At 42.1% G+C, this 14,724-nt stretch overlaps 1 protein-coding gene across 1 annotated transcript in view; it reads left to right on the top strand.

Annotated features, from left to right (window-relative positions):
• Positions 1 to 14,724, top strand: part of KIF26B (kinesin family member 26B) — a 799,934-nt gene that overhangs the window by 297,626 nt on the left and 487,584 nt on the right. The window lies entirely within an intron of this gene.

Raw genomic sequence — 14,724 nt, 5'->3', positions numbered from 1 at the left:
GCTTTGCTGTGCCCAGGCAGCTAGGGCAGTTCAGCAAATTCAATATAACTATTGGCTTTGCAAAGGTTGCATTCCTCTTTTTTCTGACCAGGACAGTCAGACTTCCAGAACTACGTAACCTAATGTAAAAATAATTTTATAAAGTCGTTTCAGGGGGTCTTTTACTAAGCCGCAATAGCCTTTTTAGCTCACGGTAGAAATCAGGTGGCGGTATACACCGAGATGCCCATAGGAATATAATAGGCGTCTTGGCGTTTACTGCCAGCTGATTTCTACCCCTTCAATGCATAAAGCCTGCTTTCTAAAATTGTACAGCCACATATGCACTTAGACCCCCAGATTTTATAAATGTCGCCCATTTGCATGCAATCCTCAGATCCGCATGCAAATAAATTAGACAACAAACTGCTAACAATCAATAATTGATGTTAATTGACACTAATTTGGATTTGCACGTGGATCGAGCTGTTTTCGATTCTGTAAAGATCTGCAGCCAAATCTTCGTGCATGTAACCCAAAAGAGAGCATGGCTATGGGAAGGGCATGGGCGGGTCAGGGGCATTCAGAAAAGATGTGCGCAGTATTACAGAATTCCGTGGATTTACGCCCAACTTGCGCACCGGGATTTCCACCAGGTTTCAGTTGGTGTACGTCCTTGCACCCAAAGTTGGGCGTGTGAATCCCCGCTAGGTGCTATTCTATAAAGAATGCTCATCCTAGAATAGCGCCAAGTGCCAATTTCTCCAAGAGCCTATTTTTTAGGTGCCGTTTACTGAATCCAGCCCAAAAAGTGGGTGTGTGCAGAGAGAGTACTCCTATTTTATGTCACCCTCGTATGGCAGTTTCAAGGGCATAGTTTGGATGAAACAGAGGCAGAGTTGCAATGGACGTGTGTTTTATAAAATACTTTCAAGACACAGAATCACTTTTCAGAGGTCCTCAATTATCACCACGTGTCTTCAACCTCCAATCTATGACAATTGAACTATGGACCTCAGTAGTGCCCCTCACTGAATCATTGCTTTACACCAGCAAAACTTACACACCCACCTCCTCATTGGTCACATGGTACAAATCTCACACTGTTTTGAACTTTTTTACTTTTTGAAAAAAAAATTTGTTAAAAAATTTTTCTATCTTATAATTCACTCTTAAATATAGCTTAAATATGGTTTAAAAAACAATACTCATCTTAAGTCCCCCATCTGATTGAATTAACATCTTTAAGATGAGTATTGGTTTTAAACTATATTTAAGGTAGAAAAATTACTTAACGAAAAAATGTTCAAAAAGTAAAAAAAAAAGTTCAAAACAGTATGAGATTTGTACCATCTGACTAAAAAGGAGGTGGGTGCGTAAGTCTTGCTGGTGTAAAGCAATGATCCAGTGAGGGGCACCGCTGGGGAGCTCCATGGACAATCGTCTCATATTGGAGGTTGAAGACAAATGGCATTTTATAAAATATTTTTCACATGGGTAAAGTGCATGAACACATTTACACCTCTTTTAGAGTAGGAATAAATTTGTATATGGGCCTTTGCACACTGTTGGTGCTGGGTATGGGTGCCTTTCTTATTAAAGTACACGGGCACTATCCAGCTTATTTTCAAAAGAGAAAAACGCCCAAATTCTGACCTAAATCGGGAGATGGACGTCTTTCTCTTGTGGGTGCCCAAATCGGTATAATCGAAAGCCGATTTTGGGCGTTTCCAACTGCACTCCGTCGCGGGAACGCATAAAGTTGACAGGGGCGTGTCGGAGGCGTGGTGAAGGCGGGACTGAGGCGTGGTTATCGGCTGAGCAGAGATGTGCGTGCTCGGCCGATAATGGAAAAAAGAAAGGCGTTTTCAGAGAGAATTTAGGTCACTTTTGTTGGACCCGTTTTTTTCACGAACAGGTCCCAAAAAAGTGCCCTAAATGACCAGATGACCACCGGAGGGAACCGGGGATGACCTCCCCTGACTCCCCCAGTGGTCACTAACTCCCTCCCACCAAAAAAAACCGAACGTTAAACACTTTTTTCCCAACTTGTAAGCCAGCCTCAAATGTCATCCCCAGCTCCATGACAGCAGTATGCAGGTCCCCGAAGTAATTTTAGTTTAGTTGGTGCTGTGCGGGACCCATGCAGAGAGGAAAAATCGGAAGAAAAAAAAAAAAAACAAGCAAGTGCAGTCAGGGACGTCTAAATTACCAGGATAGTAAAAGGGGGAGTCGAACCAGCAACCTTCTGATTACAAGCTCAGTGCTCTAGCCAGTGAACCACATTATTCAGGCACTTAGATGTCCTTCCCTTTCCATTAAGTCCCTCCAAGTTTCTGTCAGCCAATCACTGCTGTTTAGCTGACACAGATGTCAGCTAAATGAGCTGTGATTGGCTGACAGAAACTTGGAGGGACTTAATGGAAAGGGAAGGACGTCTAATCAGTGGTGCACTGGCTAGAGCACTGAGCTTGTAATCAAAAGGTTGCTGGTTCAATTCCCCCTTTTACTATCTTTTAATTTGGACGTCCCTGACTGCACTTGCTTGCTTGTTTTTTTATTCTTCCGATTTTTCCTCTCTGCATGGGTCCCGCGCAGCACCAACTAAAGTAAAATTGCTCTGGGGACCTGCATACTACTGTCATGGAGCTAGGTATGATATTTGAGGCTGGCATAGAGGCATCTCAGGGGGACCAGTGCACTACGAATGCTGGCCCCTCCCACGACCAAATGCCTTGGATTTGGTCGTTTTTGAGCTGGGACGCTTCGGTTTCGATTATCGCTAAAAAACAAAAACGCCCAGCTCAAAAAACGCCCTAATCCAATGTATTTTCGAAAAAAAAGATGGACGTCCATTTTTTTCGAAAATACAGTTCGGCCCGCCCCTTCACGGATCCGTTCTCGGAGATGGACGTTTTTACAAATGGGCGTTCGCGTTCGATTATGCCCCTCTATGTTGCCATCATAAAATAGGTGTTATTTGAAATTACCTCCCGCATGTCTGGGGGCACTCCTACTAAAACACGGTAAGCACTTATCCCCCAGATTCTGTATATGGGGCTAGATTCTATGTATAGCGCTATGCTATAAGCTGCGCTTAAAATTAGGCGCATTTTATAGAATAGTGCTTATGCCTGGGAATTACGCCTAACTTTAGGCAAAGTCATTTGCACCAACTGGACTATCTCTGCTCTGTTTTGCTTTTTTGGATGTTTGTGCAGAGTACTTTGCTTCTGTTTTCATTGAGCAAATGTACGCACCTAAATTAGGCGTGTATCCCCATTATTCTATAGTAATTATCATACATTTTAGGAATGCCTCAATTATGCCTATGACCTGCCCATTTCTGCGCCTCCTTTTTCAGATCACATGTAATTTACATACATAAATTCCAATTAAATCTAATTAGTGTCAATAATTTGTTAAAAAGCTAATTATTGGCACTAACTTGTGTATTATGTAATTAAATTGTGTGCATAATTTTTGACATATAGAATTAGGGGGATGGCACCCAGATTTGGATGCCCTAATTTGGGCGCACCCATCTTAATTGGCTATCAAGCTATTAATGAGCATTAATTGGATGCTATCAGCTAATTATTGTCATTAATTGACACCAATTGGGATTTGCACGGGTATCTGGCTGCAAGCTGTTCTATAATGCTGGGTACCCAAATCCAATAGCATGCAACTCAAAAGAGGGCACGTCCATGGAAGAAACATGGGCATGTCAGGAGTGTTCCAAAATGTTGCGTACGCTGTTACTAAATAATAGGTCAGCGCACTCAACTTGGGTGGCAGCATTTACAACAGGTTTCAGCAGGCCTAAGTCTGGCGCCCAACGTTAGGTTGTGGGAATTGGCGCTAAACACGATTCTTTATAGATTCACGCTTAGTGCTGACTTTTCTGACACCCATTTTTGAGGGCCATTTACAGAATACAACCCTTTCCCCCTGATTCTATATATGGGCACTGAAAATCTATGTGGAAATCAAAGCATATTCTATAACAATGCATGTACCTTAATTGTTTAACTAGCTAATCACTGCTGTTAATTGAACGTTAACAGGCAATTATCAAAACGAACTGTCATTAAGATTTACGCACACAACTCGCTAAGCGTATTCTGTATCGTGGTGCATGTAAATTCTAAGTCGCATAGTTGAAAAGGGGGTGCGGCCATGGGCAAAGCGTTTCTAAAATCTATGTTCATCGTTATAGAATACACCGCTGTGTACCTAATTTAGGCATCGGGAGTTACGTCAAGTAAAACATGGCCTAAATGGACACAACCAAATTTGGTTGCATGGAGAGGTGCTTGGCGTATTCTATATACTGTGCGGAAATTTAAGCCTATTTTATAAAATTTAGGTGTAGTTTAGAGAATACTCCTAGGCCTATTTTGTTACAGCATGGATTTTTCAGGTGCCACATATACAAATCTGGCCCTTAATGTACATTTTACTATGTGGCAACCCTAACGCAGAGCCACATGAATGGGCTTTGTGGTATTTTCATGGTTAGCGTCAACTCGACAACACTAGCCAATGTGTTTTGTGGTGCTGCACTGAAATGGAGCCATTCCGGTGATTTTCACTGTGTGATGGGAGGTGGAAAGCAACCAGTGCTAAACAATTATCCTTGCAATTTTATCTCTCCTCAGCCATGGAGAATTTCCCCCTGGTTCCTAGGAAGCTGTGGTGTGGCAGTAGTGAACATGGCAGTGGGTTTTGTTGGCCATAATTTATCTTTAATTGGAGGCTGTTTCCTGGTGGGTCTCCTCACCTTCCCACACAGTTCTGCTGAAAACAGTCAGCTTTTGGATGCTGTTCATGTTTTTATAGACTGTGCTTTTGCAGTTGAGGAGGATGACTTGTCACATTCATTTTGAGAATGCATTTGCTAGCTATTATTTAATTATTTATTTTATTTATTGGGATTTATTAACCACCTTTATGAAGAGATTCACCCAAGGCAGTGTACAGCAGCTATTACAACTGAGCCTGTACTTTGACTCTAAGAAAAAAAAAAAAAGCAGCTTCACCAAGTATCAGCAAATCAGTGGATCCCCTGTAGAACCACAGTGAAGAGCTCTGGTATTTGAAAAGGAGTTAGAAAAAATGTGTCATGAACTTGTTACAAGGGCCCTTTGAGGTTCCTAGTTACTGCAATTTGGGGCCTTTTTACTAAGCTGTGGTAAGTGGGGCCCTGCGCTAGTGGTGGTGGCCATTTTTGCCGCTTGCCAGGGCTCTTTTTACTGCAGCGGGTAAAAAGACCGAAAAAGAAATGGTTGTGTGGTAAGTTCACACTTGGTGCGCTGCCATTTCAGGGGGAGCACTTACCACCACCCACTGAGGTGGCGAAAAGGGCTCCCACGCTAACCCGGCCGTAAATTACTGCCGCATAACCTTCTGCTAGGGTAATAGGGGCGGTCCGCCCCGAGTGCAGGCAACAAAGGGTACACTGAGCAGTTGAGTGGCTGATGGCTCTGCTGGTCTTCTGCCCGCTCTGTCCTCAACTTCCTGTTCTAGGACAGGGGACCGGCAGAGCCAACAGCCATGTGACTGCTCAGTGCACTCCTTTGCTTGGAGAAGGAAGGGTGGGGAGACACGCCTGGAGGACAGGGTTGCACTGCCTCGGGTGGCAACCAAGGTAGGTACACCACCGGTAGTAATATTTCTAAAACTCCCTTTAGACAAAAACCTGATGTAGAAATATACAGTCTTTAAATCATGCTAATAATGCATCCAGGATTATATATTTGGAATGATCGCTATGTTGTTTTCATTCTAAATGCTGCTGAGGCTCAACCTTTGTCATTTGGGTAAATCCTGGTTCCGCAATGGAGTGCGGTTTCTAAAACAGCCAACTTTATAAGACTGAGCATATATGGAGAAAGTCTAAAACAAAGGCCAATTTAGAATTCTATAGGCTTAAAATCTGAGATTATCATTTTTATCTTAGACAGGCCAAGACCCAGTATTTCACCATTTGTCTTATAAGAGCTCCCAGTTCATCTAAGCAGCTTTATTCTATTTTTCACTCATTACCATCACCTGTTCCAAATGCTAGGCTTTCCCAATTCTTTGCTTCCAAAATTTCTGTTCTTCGAGACACCCTGTCACCAGCTACTCTCTCAGCCACCAGTTTCCCATCTTTCCTGCCTGCTTCGCACTCTCATTCAGGAGGTACTTTACCTCTGCCTAACCTCTGTTCACAAGGCTCATCTTCAGCTTCTGCTCCTTTGGACAACACCTCTTTGGCTGTTAATCTATCAACCTGGTCTTCTTTTGAACTGCAGTCACTGCACTCTCTTTCTAAAACTCTCTCAGGAGCTCTTTCTGTTCACTTGACCCTTTTCTGTCTCCGGGGTTGAAAATTTCAGAGCTTAATCTATTACCTAAAATTCTTTCTGTTATTAATAGGAGTCTTGAATCTGGTCAGGTCCCACTTCTCTGGAAATCCGCTATCGTCCGTCGTATTTTGAAAAACTCTTCTCTAGATCCCTAGGTTTCCTCTCCAAAGTTTTGGAGAAGATAGTCTATAATCAAGCCTCTTCTTCTTCTTTTTTTTTTTTTTTTTTAAATCTCTTACCCTTCTTCCCAAACAATCAGGATTCTATGCTTATTTTAGTACAGAAACAATATTAACAGCATTACTAAGCAAGATTCACTTCCATTTGGATAAACATAATATCATGCTTACTATTTCACTCGACCTTTCTGCAGCATTTGACTTAATTGACCACTCCCTCCTTCTAGCTCACCTAGCATCTTTGGGCTTTACAGGTTCTGTTCTTTCTTGGTTTTCATCTTTTCTAAGAAATCGTTCTTTCAAGGTTGTTACGTCTTCATCGCTTGCTTGTTCCTTAGACTGTGGGGTTCCACAGAGCTCTATTCTGTCTCCTCTCCTTTTCAATCTCTTTCTTAGCCCTCTGGATACTATCATTCAATCTACAGGTATTTCTTTTCACTTTTATGCAGATGATATTCTTCTAATTTATCCCAACAACCCATATTTTCCGTCCATTGGTTCTCTTCAGGATTGTTTGACACTAGTATCAAAGTGGTTGCTTGACCATAGGTTAGTTCTCAACAAACATAAATCAGTGGCTTGTTAGTTTACCAGCAAACTCTCCTCACCTACTATCCCTCTCAATTTCTTTGGCTCCCAATCAATCTAGTTGACTCCTTTCACTTTTGAGAGTTATCCTAGACTCTCAACTCTCTTTTGCTCCCCAGATTTCCAACCTATGCAAAACTAGTTTCTATATCCTCCGTCAACTTCAATCAACTAGAAGATACTTTGACCACAATACTTTCCACTCTCATATCCTGCCTCTACTTGTTACCAGGTTAGACTATTGCAATATAGTCTACTGGGGCCGTGCACAATTTCAGCTCAAGAAGTTACAATCTCTCCAGACAGCCATCAGGCTACTTTGCCACACACGCATATTTGTCCGTTTGTTTCCCTTATTCTATAAGCACCATTGGTTCCCTGTGGATAAACGGATTATCTTTAAAACTCTTACTCTTGCCTTTAAAGCCCTCAGATTCAGTTTTCCTTTTTATCTTGCTAGTCTCACTTCCGTATTCCCCGGTACACCTTCTCTGCTCTATAAATGATAACCGTCAGTGTCTTCCCAGCCCCAGGCTCCTTTAGTTGGAATCTACTAGACATCATGCTTTTTTCTTCACTGCTCCTTTTCACTGGAATTCTGTACCCCTTCCTATATGGTGTGAACTCTCTTTTAAGAAATTCAAATCCACCCTTAAAACTTGGCTGTTCCACTAGGCATTTGGTCCCACCTAGACTAGGATTTTTCCACAGTTTCTCATCACCTCTCCATCTCCAATTCCCCTCCTTAATCCCATTCTTATGTATTTCTAAGTTCTTTCTTCCTCTCTCAGTTTGAGAGGCTTTTTCCTATTTCAGATTGTAGTTCTTTTCCTTTTCTGATCTGCTGTTAATTTTTATGATTGTACTCTGCTATGATCTGCCAGATTATAGTAAATCCTAATAAATAAATAAATAAAATAAATAAAATAAACAAACATGACCGATGAGGCCAGCTTCAGTAAATGGTACTAAAAAATCAGTTCCAAAAAAATAAATCGGCACTCAGTGCTGTTCTATAAAGGACGCTCCCGGATCAGTGCCCTTTATAGAATAGTGCGCAGTGCTGATTCCCATGCCCAACTTTGGGTGCGAAGACTTATGCCTGCTGAAACCAGGCATGCAAGTTGGGCATGAATACCAAGTATTCTATAACATTGTGCCCAAATGTTTGGAATGACCCTGACCTGCCCATGCCCCTCCCATGGCAGTCCCCCCTTATGGGTTGTGTGCTATAGGATTTGGGCATCCAGTGTTGTACAATAACATGTAGGTAGATGCATATGCAACTCGTAATTAGTGCCAGTTAACATCAATAATTGTTAGCATCCAATTATTGCTTGTTAATAACCAATTAAGTTGAACGCACATCTCAGGATCATGCTCAAGATGGGATTGTGCTCAAACATGGGCAACCTTTATAGAATCCAAGGGATGATGCTTACATTAGTGACACACTGCATTCATGACCCTCATGACCTCACAGCAGAGCGGTTCTTATGAGTAACATGTAAACATGCTCTGTATTCGCAAAAATCCAAGCAGCTCCCCAACAACAGATGCAGATCAGAACTAGGAAATTTCGCCATGAAAGTCACCGTATATGATTTAAACATATATGAAAAATAATTTTTTTGAAATATTTTTTGGTAAAAAGATTTTCATGATAGTTTTTGCTTTATGGAACTGACGATTATGCCCACAGAAGACAGTCCTAAATGCTTGTATCTGTGAGGAAATTTAAGCTTCTGATATGATGGTCCCAAAACTTCATTATATCTATCCATTCATTTGTTTTGAAGATTTTTATGAATAAAACTTGAGTTGTTTAAAAGTGTTATTTTCTTTTTGATGGTTTGTTATTTTTATGTAAACCACTTTGATCTGTTGTGTGAAAGGCGGTATATAATGTGCTAAATAAACTATAATCTATTGATTCACCTTTGTTCAGGATTTTTTTTTTAAAGCTGTTATACAAATAGTCTTAAATTAAAATGGGTGTCTTTTTGGTCTTTTTACATAGATGCCCTTTCACACAGTAAAATAAAATCTGTAGTGTTCAGTTGCATGTTAGGAAGGTCATGACCAAAGTGGCCATGGCCACCAGTTCTGGAGCCTGATTCCAGAACAGCCATTAGTTCGCCCCTTTTCAGTAAAGCCTATAATAACTGCTCGCCTTCCTCTGTCAGCCTTAAGTGCAGTTCTGTCAAACTGTTTTCTTTCGGAACATAATTTATAGTTTAAAATAAAAGACACTTTTTCTGCACAGTTTAACAAATTAGCCAGAGAAAAGGAAGTTGAACATTAAACAATAACCTCTGTGACAAACCTGATATTTTGTTATTGTACAAAAATCTGTAGATATCAAAGCATGTGACAGGTTTTGTGAATGCCCTGGGGGTTGTTTCACAATTATATTGAACTCTTGTCCCTCCTGACTTGCTTCGGTTGAATCTTGATGGAAGGGTGCAGACATCAATTTCCGATCACATCTAGTGTACCATAACAAATAGAAAAAGTATTAGTTGTATTCTGGTGTGGTCCACTGGATACAGCAGACTTTTGAATAAAAGTTCACTCCTTCCCTCTTAATGAAGAACATGTAGGACAATATTTTTAATTAAGGGTGCCTCACTGGAAATGTCATCTACACACTGCAGGCGCTTTTTCTTGAATTGAACTTGAAAATCAGGTTGTTATGTGGCTGATTGTAACAATGAACATTCAGGGGAAACAAAGCAGGGTGAAAATTAGCTGTGGTAGCAGAATGCCCTTGAATAATACCTCCCCAGTGCTTCTTTTTAATGCAGTTCATTTTGTAGCTGTTGTGAAAGTATGTGCATACTTTCAGATGGTAAAACTGCTATGTTATGTTTATATTATGGTGTGCTTGTATACTGCTATAAATTAAAGTACAAAGGTTGAGTGAAAATTAATGCCTCCACCTCCATAATTCATCAACAGATGGCAGCAGTGACGCACTACACCTGTTCAGTTGCTCTTTGAAATCTCTTCCTTCACCTCAGTTAGTGAGAAGTGTCTGTGTGAAGAGACTGGAATTTAAGCTCGCAGTCTTACTCTGTTCACCATGCCACCCAGATTCATCGCCATGCGATGTCCTTCTTCTGCCAAAATTGAAGGAGTAGTTTCAGGGGCATCTGTTCGACTTGAATGCCAAGGTGGCAAGTACTGTGAGCAACTGGTTGAAGAGTCAAGATGTGCAGTCCTTTTGTGACAGCTTTCAAAAACTTGTCGATCGTTGGCAGAAATGTATGGCGGATGGTGGTGACTGTGTAGAAAAGTAAATAGATGTAATAGAAGAGAAACTTTCAAACATTAATTTCTTTTTTTATTCATTCAAATGTCTTAATTTAAACAAAAGTTATGGAGGTGGAGGCATTACAAAGTAATCAAACACAGAAAAATAAATATTAACAATTGCAAGCTACATCAGTAATCTAACCTTGCACCAATTATGTGCAGTTACTTTTTGTTTTGATAAGTTTCTGACCCCTTCTTGGGGAGTATGGACGATTCTTTTGGTGCATCAATGTCTTCTACTTACTCCAGGAGATAGAATAACAACATGTTTCACTTAAAACTTGCATAAATTTAATTTATGAGCGTTAACATTTATGTTTACCTATGGAAAGGGAGACGTGGAGGGGCATAATCGAAAGGGGCATCCAAGTTTTCCTGAGGACGTCCTCGCAGGACATCCCGGCGAAGGGGCGGGGAAACCCATATTATCGAAACAAGATGGGTGTCCCCGATTTTTGGCGATAATGGAAACTGAGGACGCCCATCTCAGAAACGAGCAAATGCAAGCCATTTGGTCATGGGAAGAGCCAGCATTCGTAGTGCACTGGTCCCCCTCACATGCCAAGACACCAACCGGGCACCCTAGGGGGCACTGCAGTGGACTTCACAAATTGATCCCAGGTGCATAGCTCCCTTACCTTGGGTGATGAGCCCCCCCAACCCCCCCCAAAACCCACTCCCCACAACTGTACAACACTACCATAGCCATAAGGGGTGAAGGGGGGCACCTACATGTGGGTACAGTGGGTTTCGGGTGGGTTTTGAAGGGCTCAAATTTACCACCATAAGTGTAACAGGTAGGGGAGGGATGGGCCTGGGTCCGCCTGCCTGAAGTGCACTGCATCCACTTAAACTGCTTCAGGAACCTTCATACTTCTGTCAGGGAGCTGGGTTTCACATTTAAGGCTGGCATAGAGGCTGGCAAAAACTATTTTTAAAGTTTTTTTTAGGGTGGGAGGGGGTTAGCGACCACTGGGGGAGTAAGGGGAGGTCATCCCCGATTCCCTCTGGTGGTCATCTGGTCAGTTCGTGCACCTTTTTGAGGCTTGGTCATAAGAAAAAAATGGACCAAGTAAAGTCGGCCAAGTGCTCGTCAGGGACGCCCTTCTTTTTTCCATTATCGGTCGAGGATGCCCATGTGTTAGGCACGCCCCAGTCCCGCCTTCGCTATGCTTCCAACACGCTCCCGTGAACTTTGGTCGTCCCCGCGACGGAAAGCAGTCGAGGATGCCCAAAATCGGCTTTCAATTATGCCAATTTGGGCGACCCTGGGAGAAGGACGCCCATCTCCCGATTTGTGTCAAAAAATGGGCGCCCTTCTCTTTCAAAAATAAGCCTGTAAGTGGCCTAATTAGTTATTCATTTTTATTTATTTTAAATGTATAGCGAACTCAATCCACTATGATTAAAATAAGAAATGGTTATAACACAACTTAAACTCTGCAGAGTTTTTCAAACATGCCTTATGCAGAATTTAAATACTTCTTGTATATTCTGTGCCATTATCTGTAAAAGTGAAAGTGCTACATATATGTATAGAGTAGTAAGTACTGCCACCGTGTGGAGAGAGGCATTATGCAGTTTAATTTATGAGAGCTTTTTGGTGTCCTAACTTAAACTGCTTAACTATATGGTTTCACATATCTTACCTAACCAGATAAAGGATAGCTGGCTGCACAAACCTGATATTCAGTGCTGGTGCCTGGACATGTCCTGTCATTGAATATTCTGGCATGACTCCAGTGGTTACCGAAAAAGCACTGACTGCGACCGGCTTCATATTTACCCCAATGTTTCCTGACATCTATGTTGTTCAAGATAATACGCTGAAATCTTCTACTCAGTGTGCGGTGGCGGTCAAAAAAGCATATGGGATGCTAGGAATTATTAGGAATTACCTGGTAAATAAGACCAAGAATACTATAATGCCTTTGTATCACTCTATGGTGCGTCCGCACCTTGAGTATTGCATTCAGTTCTGGTTTCCGTATCTCATAAAAGATATAGCGGAATTAGAAAAGGTTCAAAGAAGAGCGACCAAAATGATAAAGAGGATGGAACTCCTGTTGTATGAGGAAAGGTTAAAGAGGTTAGGGCTCTTCAGCTTGGAAAAGAGACGGGTGAGGGAAGATATGATTGAGGGAACCGGCGGAGCTGACAACCAAGTGACTGCTCCCTGCACTGCCAGGAGGTAAGAGCAATGTGCTTGGGTGATGCACTGGGGGAGTATTGGTGATGCGCCCGTGGGATGATGCACCAGGGGGGAGGTACAACAGCGGTCCGCTCCGGGTGGCAGCCGACCTAGGAACACCACTGTTTGGCAGGTCAAGACTGTACACACATTTGGCACACTGTTGGAAAATAAAGGTTTTTAGAAGCTTTGTACTTTTTCATTGACTGATATCCTGGAACACCACTCTTCCACCCTTTTTTGTTTCTGTTTAAAAACTGCCCACCATCCCTGCGAGTAAAAGAATGTGCTGATAGTTCTTTCAGTTCATGTAGCTATGAGAACCTAATATTTCATTTGACTGCAGCCGCCTTGTGCCACACTATAAAAGCTGCCACCCCAGTTTATCACCTAGTCTTGCCTAATGGTTAAACCAGCCCTGACCCTTTCAATTTATGGTGATGGGAAGGAGAGGTATAACAAATCCTTCTCAGGCATCCACTCACAAACTGGTCCAACCTCAGTTGAGAATGTGTCGGAGAAATAAAATGAGAGTACAGCAGCACTTGCTGCTCACTTTCAGGGCATTCTTGTAGTTTTAAGATAAAGAAAGCTTTGAGAATAACATGGGAATCATTCTTACTATGTTTCTTCTTCTTTGCTTAGAGATTTTTATCTTAAGTGAATTGGCAAATTTAACAATAAAGTGCGTGACACCAAATTCTGGTATAGACCCAGCTGCCTTGAATGATCACAAGACAGACAGTGCAGGAAGGTGATTTACTGTTTTGTGTATTTCTTATTTCCGATAAAGTTTCAACACAGGACAAGGACAGATTTATTGAGTCTGTAGCCTGGGGCTGGAGAGAAGAAAATGGAATAAGGATATATTGCCATGCTGCTTTTCACTTCCTGCAGTAAGCTTACAACTTAACAATGCCAGACTGTTACAAGACTGAGAACCATTAAATCCAAATTAGGAAAAATTGTGTCCTGTAGATATGAAATTTCAGGTCTCTGCCATTTTTTCCCTAGGTATGGGTCAGATATTCAAAAGGACTTATCCACAAAGTGGCAAGAATGGAGAGAGTAGCCTGATGCAGTGGATATTACCACTACTACTATTTAGCATTTATATAGCGCTACAAAGCGTACGCAGCGCTGCACAAACATAGAAGAAAGACAGTCCCTGCTCAAAGAGCTTACAATCTAATAGACAAAAAATAAATAAAGTAAGCAAATCAAATCAATTAATGTGAACGGGAAGGAAGAGAGGAGGGTAGGTGGAGGCGAGTGGTTACGAGTCAAAAGCAATGTTAAAGAGGTGGGCTTTCAGTCTAGATTTAAAGGTGGCCAAGGATGGGGCAAGACGTAGGGGCTTAGGAAGTTTATTCCAGGCGTAGGGTGCAGCGAGACAGAAGGAGCGAAGTCTGGAGTTGGCAGTAGTGGTGAAGGGGACAGATAAGAAGGATTTATCCATGGATCGGAGTGCAAGGGAAGGGGAGTAGAGTAGGGAAGGACGAGTGTGGAGAGATACTGGGGAGCAGCAGAGTGAATGCATTAAACGACAGGTGACAAGGGTGTGGATGAGGGTTCTGGAACAGTGTTCAGAAAGAAAGGGGCGGATTTTACGGATGTTATAAAGAAAGAAACGACAGGTCTTGGCGATCTGCTGGATATCAGTAGAGAAGGAGAGAGAGGAGTCAAAGATGACCCCAAGGTTACGAGCTGAAGAAACAGGGAGAATGAGAGAGCCATCAACAGAAATAGAAAACGGGGGGAGCGGGGAGGTGGGTTTGGGGGGAAAAATGAGAAGCTTGGTTTTGGTCATGTTTAATTGCAGGTGGCATTGAGACATCCAGACAGCAATGTCAGACAAGCACGCTGATACTTCGGTTTAGATGCAAGGTGAGATATCAGAGGTAGATAGGTAGATTTGGGAGTCATCAGCATAGAGATGGTAGAAAAAGCCATGGGATGAGATTAATGAACCAAGGGAAGAAGTGTAGATAGAAAAGAGGAGGGGACCAAGAACAGAACCCTGCGGTATGCCGACAGGCAGAGGGATAGAAGTAGAAGAGGATCCACCAGAGTGAACACTGAAGGTGCGGAGGGAGAGGTAGGAAGAGAACCA

Source organism: Microcaecilia unicolor, chromosome 3 (genome assembly GCF_901765095.1).
Source record: "Microcaecilia unicolor chromosome 3, aMicUni1.1, whole genome shotgun sequence".
Lineage (NCBI taxonomy): Eukaryota > Metazoa > Chordata > Amphibia > Gymnophiona > Siphonopidae > Microcaecilia > Microcaecilia unicolor.
The sequence above is the reverse complement of the archived record's forward strand: the minus strand, read 5'-3'. Positions and strand labels throughout refer to the sequence as shown.